Genomic DNA, 9,208 nt, shown 5'->3' with positions numbered 1-9,208 from the left:
TTCCCCTGTCTTACTTCATCCTTTCCTTAGTGAGAATAATCGACATTAGCTGTTGTACCAGACAACAACCTAAATTTCAGAGGCTCAACAGCACGAACAGACGTCTCACTTCCACAAAGCCCAGTAACAGTTGATCAATAATCTCTAGGCCCATCCATGTTACTGCAAATGTCATTATTTTGTTCTTTTTAATGGTTGAGTAGTATTCCATTGTGTACATAAATATATCTTCTTCTTAGCTCTTCTGAAGCAATGCTATCTGGAACATGTGGCCCCCAGGGATGCCAAGTGGGGGAAAGCCTGGTGGAGATTGCTACTTTTTAGACTATTAGCTTTAGCTAATCAAGTGAATCATCATGTTAGTGAAATATTTTAAAATACTGTCTTTTTCATCTTTATCCTCTCTTTATTTAGTTAGTTATTGAAGGATAGTTGCTTTACAATGTTGTGTTAACTTCTGCTGTACAACTAAGTGATTCAGTTAAATATAGCTCCCTGTGCTATAGAGTAGGACTTTGTTTATGTGTTCTGTCTGTAGCGGTCTGACTTGCTAATCCCAAATCCCCAATCGAGCCCTCCTGCATCTGCCTTCCCCTCGGCGACCACAAGTCTGTTCTTTGTGTCTGTGGGTCTGTCTCTGTTTTGTGTGTAAGTTCGTTTGTGTCATATTTTAGAATTCCGCATATAAACGATATTACGTGGTATTTGTATTTCTCTTTCTGACTTACTTCACTTAGTGTGATACTCTTTTAAGTCCATCCACGTTGCTGTAAATGGCATTATTTCATTCTTTTTTATGGCTGAGTAGTATTCATTTTCCAGTACTCTTGCCTGGAAAATCCCATGGATGGAGGAGCCTGGTAGACTGCAGTCCGTGGGGTCGCTAAGAGTTGGACACGACTGAGCGACTTCACTTTCACTTTCCACTTTCATGCAAATGGCAACCCTCTCCAGTGTTCTTGCCTGGAGAATCCCTTGGACAGAGAAGCCTGGTGGGCTGCAGTCCACGGGGTCACACAGAGTTGGACACGATTGAAGCAACTTAGCTTAGTATTCATTTTTAATTTCAATTTTTATCTATGGTTTGTAAAGTATCTATTATGTGTAGTAGTATATGCTACATAATTTAAAAATAATTAATAATAATAAAGGAAAAACTAGGGGGCTGACAAGGTTGTATGATGGAAATATTTGAAGACCATTGGTCTAGAGGGTGCCTCTAGACCCAGCCGAGTTGCAGCTCCATGGCCCAGCATTTTGGTATCAATATCCTAAAGCCACTCTGAACCCAAGAAGTTCAAGATGGAATACATATTCTTCCACTAAGGGAACATACTTTTGACAGCCCATTTTCCCTCACTAATGCTCTGATTTCCAAGTTTAAGGCTTTTAAGAGAATTCTGACTTTGTCTTTTTTAAGACTATTCCCCCCAGTACCCATTTATTCTGCAGGCTTCTTCTGCCTTCATTCCCCTCCATCCTTTCCATTTCCCTGGCACTGTCTCCCTCCCACCTCTCATTACATCCCTCCACACTTATTGCACTAACTTCCCAACAGTGCTCCCTCCCTCCAGCACCCCTCTCCTCCACACATTCAGTTACTGCATTTGCCTTTCCAGACTACCTGTGTCCTTCTGCCCCTTTCCCAGCCTTAACTCAAAAAGCACAATAGTCAGTCTCTCATATCTTTGAATCTGAAGATTCTTGCAAGTCTTGAAGAAGAATTGCAAGAACTTCTATAATCTGAGCTTTCCCTTTCATTGATTTATTTGGTCAAAACAATATTGATCAGGTATCTCCCTTATTCCAATCCCTGTATGGATCACTAGATATATGTTAGTGAATAATAGAACAATAATGATTTATTAAGTGTCTCCTGTGTGACACATAGTACTGAGCTGAACACATAACTGAATATGACACATGCTGTACTGTGAACAAGATAACAAAGTCCCTTCTCACAAGGATTCATGCTTTCTATTAGATCTTATATTTTACTCCCCCCCCCATTTAAATCCTTCATCTAAAACTTGTTATTCTTTACAAACACGCTAGATTGATTTCCTAGTTCTGAGCCAGCCCCACCACTCCCCTGCATCCCCCACCGCTGATCTGTGTTTGACCACTCTTTAAAGTGCTGCCCATCCCCCTTGACCTTTGTGGGGTTCTCCCTGACTGCTAACCTTGTTCATTTCTTCCCTCTAAAGATCTCTGCCAAATACAAACCATACCATGCACTGTCCATTCTACCCCTTCCATTTCTTGAGTTATGCACACATGTAGGATCTTCCCACCTACTGTGTGAGGCTCCGACTTCATGCTTTCGTTGCTATAGCTGTCACCATGCTGCCTCTGATACTGTCGATGCTCCTTAAATATTGTTCAGTTACACCAAGATCGATCTTGTGAGGGCAGGGGATTATGGGAGTTTTTTCCCAATATATTTTTCATATTCTCTATAATGTGGCTATATTATTTTCATAATGAAAAAATTGCAAATAAAAACAAATAAAATACTTCTTTAATTCAATTTAATTGAAATCCAGAAATAATTGTTCTCATTAGGTAGCTAGACCTTGGCAAGTACTAAAGCTAATTTAGACCAGATTGGAAAAATTCAAAAGTGGTTATTAGCATTCACCAGTTCCTACTAGTGTAAATTGCTCTTTTCCGATGACAGACCAGCTTTTCTGGGTCACAGCTAATTTTCCGCTAGTTCTGGATTTCCTAGAACACCCTCCAGGGTCAGGCAGGAGTGTCTGTCAAAAATGCCTAATATCAGGACTTGCTTATAGCCTGTTAAGCCTATAAAAACACATTCATATAGGTTTCTAGAGGTTGTCAGATGAATCTTGAAGGATTCTCACTTTCAGTGTCTCCTAAAATGGTAGCTGGGAAAATGAAAGAAACTCAAATTATCAGCAATAGCTGGGTTGGATGCAATGCTGGTTTCTCCCTCTGCCATCAAAACAGAGAGGCATGATTTGCATAGGATGATGGATGTCCTTGGTTTAACTGGCTAATATCTTAAAGTAACAGAAGTGGGGGTTGAGCTAGGTAGACCTCCTATAAAATTAACCACCAGCCTGAATTTTGCAGCTGAGCCAAGCCTGTTGGGATGACAGTGGGAAATGAATAGGATCCCTGCAGAGCAGATACACACTCTTCCTCAACCACCAGTCCCCTCTACCTCCTCTCTCTCCCAGGGACTAATTGAGCAGTGAGTTTTATTGCTTGGATCATTTATGTCATCTCTTTTTATCTCTCTCCCACTTAACTCTCCCTGGTCTGTGAAGGGCAGTTTTGATACCTAGTCCTGTTGAAATTTGCCAGACTGATTCATGCATCATGTACGTGGAGCATGAACTTGGTGGCGCCTCTGCCCATCTTGGTTTGCTGAAAAGCAAAACACATTTTCACCCCACTTTTTCAATAAAGAAAGCCCACAATATGCAGCTGTTTGGGGATGTAGATAATAAATAGGGGAGACAGAGAAACTAAGAGGATGTAAAGACTGGCTATATCTCTGCTCAGATGTTCTTTGCTTTAAGTTCACATCGTTACGGGGCAGATGGAGGGTTAGGAATTGAAAACTTAAGGGTAGTGCAACATAAGTGCTCTAAATGCTCTGTTTCTCTGAAGAGGTATAATGATCACATTTGGGAGGGAAGCTGTCCCAGATGATAAATGTTCATTCTGTTCCAGCTTCCAGCACTTCTTACTCCCACAGAAGAGGAAGTGTTAGCCATACTATATTGTGCAGCCCTATAAACACCTCTCTGCAGTTAGTTCCAATTGCGGAGTAAACGATGGTGAGAACATGATAATACAGGGAAATCGATGTCCAAGGACTGATGACTTCAACATCTTCCCAGTGCCATCTGAGCAACAGGGCTTCCAGCGAGCAGAGAGGACTCCAAGTGTGAATCTGATTCAGGATAAACAAGGCAAACTGCCAATGGCCTCCCCTCTCCCAACAGGGTTACATAAGCACCTTCCCACTTTTTCAAATATTAGAAACTCTATTGATTTAGTGCTCACCAAGCCTCTGTGTGATTTATGACCCAGAAGATGTCTGACGGGATTCAGGCAGATTTGTGAGGTTCCAGGCCAAAAACAAAATGAAGAAATGTAGAAGGTACTTTGCTCACTTACAGATAAGCCTCTGAAAATCATCCCTATCTCTGAAAACCCCTCTGCTTTGTTTAAGGCCCCCTTTCGATAAATCATGGGAGAAATTAAACTTCAAATTTGACCACTTTCTCTGCAAATGTTTATCTCTTTGGAACTGAAATACCATGACAGCTGTCTTATTCTGTTTTCTGATCGTCTCTTCAACTCTTTCCAGCCTTCTGGTTGAGATATTTAAGTTTTGATATACTATAGCTTATTTCAACCAACATTTATTGAACATCTGTTTCATGCCAGCATCATGGTATATTTATGAGGCTAACAAAAATGAATGCATTACAACATATAGTCCTTCCTTCAAAGAGGTATCAATACAGTAGATGTATAACAGAAATGGATAGCATAGCTATTCAAAAGATTACATGCAACCCTTGCATATTGTAGAATGTCACTGGGGGGTCCAAAGAGTAAACTGACAGTTTCTAGTTCTAAGTGTGAGCAGCAGTACTGGTTGTCTTCCAGCCCTGGCCCATAACCTGCACACCCAACCCCACCCAAACACACACATGTGTGTATATATGCATGTATGTTTCTCCATGTTCTCTTCCTCGGCCGTCTGAGAAGAATGGAGATGAGTCCAAGGGAAGCCTTGAAAACCATCATAGAAGCTGAAGTCCTTACTGCAGTTTACAGGACCTTACAGGAACCACCTCTGCCTTTCCTCCTACTTTACCTCATGCCGCAATTAGGAGTTCGGACACTGGATGACTTGTTTATCACTGTATCCCAGCACTTCAGAAATAAATTTTGAAAGTATTCCCCAAACTTACTTGATCAAGGAATTCTAATCTGAAGAGGATCTTGGAAACCAGTAGCCTATAGAACACGTTTTAGAAAATGCTGGTTTAGAGAAAGCCCTAAAGCTTTCCCTGTAACTTCCTATGAAGTCAGATATACATACAAACAGAGGGAAGAACTGTACTTCATCTTATCAGGCACTGGGGATAAAGAAGGATCCTTTGCTGCCATGTGGAAGACTTTGGAAGCAACTTGACAGACACTTTTATCAAGTGAAGGGGAAGTGGAGAGCTAGACGCCCCATGCCTTCATTGCTTCTCTCCTCAACTGCCAAGATACAGATGAGGGGAGTTTTTGCCAAGTCAAGGAATTCCCACTGTGCTCAGTGGCCAAATGTCAACAGCACTTGGCTGATTTAATCTCCAGTAATTCATCAAAGATCAGACCTACTGGTTGATTTGGAACCAATTTAGTTCTTATCAGTGGCTTTGCTACGGTGAAGTCGGGTAGATTCAACTTTGGCGAAGTCGCACTTTCCTTTTCCACTTTTACAGCTTTATCCCACACGCCACAGTAGATAGGGCTCACCTTCCCTGCGTATTCTCCTGCAGGGAGTTTGGCATTTGCTCAGAAGTCAAGTGAGTTTCATCAGCAGCACTATCATCCACTGAGTGTCTGCCGCTCACTTCTTCTGAGGCTCTGCAGGCTATACGTCTCCACATAGCAACCCCTCATGAAGCTGGCATCTTAAGGTCAAGGAAATGAGGGAACAGAGCAGTTAATCATGTGCAACTCCCATCTGTTAATAAACAGTGTTAATGGGACAGAATTCATCATTTGTTTTTGGAGACACAAAGGTTAAGTGCTTTGTCCCACGCTACAAATCAAGACACTGTCAGAGCCCAGAATGGTCTAGGGAGAATTGACAGGGCTCTTTTCAACCCACCAACACTTCCTCCCTCCACAAGAGTGTTACTTGGTTAAAACATCTCCATGGTGGAAATCAGCAAACAGCAGCTACAGGAAAACCTAAAGCACCCAGAGCAATTGATGAATGTTTGTGGCAAAACTGTGAGAGAGAGTCCAAGCAGAAATGTTCAGTCAACAGATTCCAATAGAAAGGCAAGTTTGATTTGCTAAATTTCATCCCATCCAGCCTATAAAACAAATGAGTGCCATTTAAAGAAAGGGTTTCAAAATTCTCCAATAGTATAGACTCATTTACTTCTCATTTCCAGGCTTGTTAAATAAGGCAGAATGCCATCTCATCACATCTGAAAGTAGTTTGGGCAAGAGCTAGAGAAAAATATTTCCTGGACATTATTCTTTATATGACTTTTTTCTTAAAGTGCCAAGGAACAGAGGGAAATATAAAAAAACAGTATATTAGTTGGCTCTCTGCCCACTCCTTTACTGCTAGTTTCTGTCTCACATGTTGCATATTGTGTGGTTTAGGGACTTTCCTAAGAGAGAGATGTAGTCTAGGTTCATGGGTTTCCAATGTAGGAACCTCAAGTCTCTGAGGTTAGAAAGATACTGACCTACTCTCCCCACCAGACTTTGTATTTCAAGCTTCTAACTTGGAATTGATGTCTAATCTGATTCCTTTTACCTGATAAGGGCCCTTCTTTCCCTGGTGGCTCAGATGGTAAAGAATCTGCCTGCAATGCAGGAGACCAGGTTCAACCCCTGGGTCAGGAAGATCCCCTGGAGAAGGAAATGGCAACCCACTCCAGTATTTTTGTCTGAAAAACCCCACGGACAGAGGAGCCTGGTGGGCTACAGTCCATGGGGTCACAAAGAGTCAGACACAACTGAGCAACTAACACTTTCACCTTTCCTTTCCTAGACCACTACATTATTTTCCAAGTCAAAGAAACTGCTGCAGGCATGGATACATAGGCCAGCGTCAAGGACAAGGCTTCATCCTCAGATACCTTAGCCTCCACCTTGTCTGGGAACAGCATGTGCCATCTTGGAGTTCCATTAATGGAGTGAGCAAGGGTGAGTGAATGAGAAAAAAGGGAAATTCCTCCAAAGCCTGCTTGTTATCTTTCAGAGTAAACCCAAATCCCCCAGTGTAGCTGACAAGATATACCATGACCTGGCCTTAGTCAATATTTCCAGCCTCATCTTTTGTCAGTCTCTCATAAAACCCACATAGCTCCAGCCTTGTTAACAGACTTACAGTTGCCAGACTGTTCCATGCTGTGTCTTCCCCCTCTGACTTTTACATATGCTGTTTGCAGTTTCTGGGAATTCCTCAAGGAATGTACAAATGTCCTTTCCTCTGGGAAGTATGTGCCAGGCAGGGTTCCAACTTTGTGCATTCATGGTGCCTTGAGATATACTTCTTTGCAGCTTAGTCTATTTTATGGGATTCTGTGTCTGCATGTTTCTTTTCCAGGAAATCGGGAACTCCTGGAGGGGACTGGGTTTAGTACAATACAGGTGTTCAACAAATGTTTGCTAAATAAGGGATTTGATTGTTAGAAATGCAACGTAAGTGCATTCCCTAAGGATAGAAGGCTGAAAGTTTTATCTTTCTGGCATTTTTTTAACCATGGGTCTTAGATGTTGGTGTCGTCCATCCTTCAATCATGAGTCTGAGAGTATGCTAATGACTCTTTGGAATGATATGATACAGTCTTATAAATTTAATAGAGAAAAAAACTGTTAAAAATTCCTATGCAACAGTGTTTCAAATTACTGTATATGTGCATTCAGTATATCTTATTAGCAAAATTGCACCAAATTACTGCAATCCCAGTTTGTTTCCATCCAGCAACCAGAGGTCTTAGGTGAGGAATTCACCAAGAAGAGTGGTAAGGGAAGCTGATGCTATTGCATACTTTTTTTAAGCTGCAAATATGGAAGAAAGAATGTTCCTCGATGTATTATTGCATGATTTATAATCCTCTCCGTCCTTAAAGAGCAAATTAAAGTCTAGCAGATGGTTCTCTGAAGCCCTGTAATGCAGTTTGTCTGTAGCCATAGTTACATGTTTCAAGAGTCAGAAACATCTTAGCCAATTGTTACTGAATTGTAGAGCTTCTCCAAGACCGTGAAAGGCTTCTCCACCCAGAAGTGCTGGGCGGAGAGAAAGTGTGACTCTGAGGCAGCCATCCCCACCAGCTCATTTCCTGACAAATATTTTCCCAGCCCTTCACAGGCAGCTCTAGTCTCAAGGAACAAACCACGTAACTAGCCTTGGTCTCCTTTGATGGATGAAGCTCAATGTGGAGTGAGGGATCCTCCTAGAATGTACTGATAGGTTCCATGAGGAGATAGGTTTTGTTGGTTTTATTCAGTGAAGTGCCACAGACCCTGGAACAGTGTTGGCACACAGCAGGCATATAATAAGTGCTTGCTGAGTAAGTGGGGGAATAAACGAGTCTGAGAATCTGACCTCTGGGGATGCCTCTGTGTGACATTGTACTCCCGAGTTCCCCAAGCACTGCAGAGCCCTTGTCAGACAGTAAGTTTCCTTGATCCTGGAGGCTGCTCCTCTCTCCCCACCCAGTGCTCAACCTGGCTCTTGCCTGAATTCCCAGTCGTGTTTCATTCACCTGATGGACATCTCTGTGCTGTGCTTAGTCACTCAGCTGTGTCTGACTCTTTGCGACCCTGGACTGTAGCCCACCAGACTCCTCTGTCCATGGGGATTCTCCATGCAATAATACTGGAGTGGGTTGCCATGCCCTCCTCCAGGGAATCATCTATACACCATTTTTAACTCCCTGAGAAAGTCATTTGCTTCTCAGTGGCTGGGGGTGGTGCTGTTTGCTTTGCCTACTCACTGAACTTCCTTAGTCTACCATCCACGCCTCTGCTATGCAGTGTAATGGCAAGTCCTGGTTCTTCCTCAAAGTTCTGCCTCCCTAAGAGTAAACAGCCCTACCTCTCCAATAAGTCCTGAGCTCTAAAAATTTCCAAGAGAAAAAAAGAGCCCACTGACGCCCAGAACTGAAGCAAATGAGGTCATCTCAAAGAATTATGGATGCATCTATACTTGGACACTTGAGCTATATCTTTACATCGGTTGGTATATTTTTTCTGATTCAAGCCTCCTTGCTTGAAGCGTAAAATCTCAAGCCTCAGAAGATTCAACTTGTTCTCAATGGTGCTTTTCAGACAAGAACCTTTGGAGATTACCAAGGGTCATTTTCATCAAAATGAAAGACATGTCTGATTATGATGGCTTTGCTGACAAATAATTAAGATGAATCACCAGCATATAGTTGTCCCAGCTGCCTCGTTGGTGTCCATTTGGAGTTCA

Source organism: Bos taurus, chromosome 17, assembly GCF_002263795.3.
Source record: "Bos taurus isolate L1 Dominette 01449 registration number 42190680 breed Hereford chromosome 17, ARS-UCD2.0, whole genome shotgun sequence".
In the NCBI taxonomy this organism is placed as follows: Eukaryota; Metazoa; Chordata; class Mammalia; order Artiodactyla; family Bovidae; genus Bos; species Bos taurus.
Note: the sequence above shows the minus strand (reverse complement) of the source record.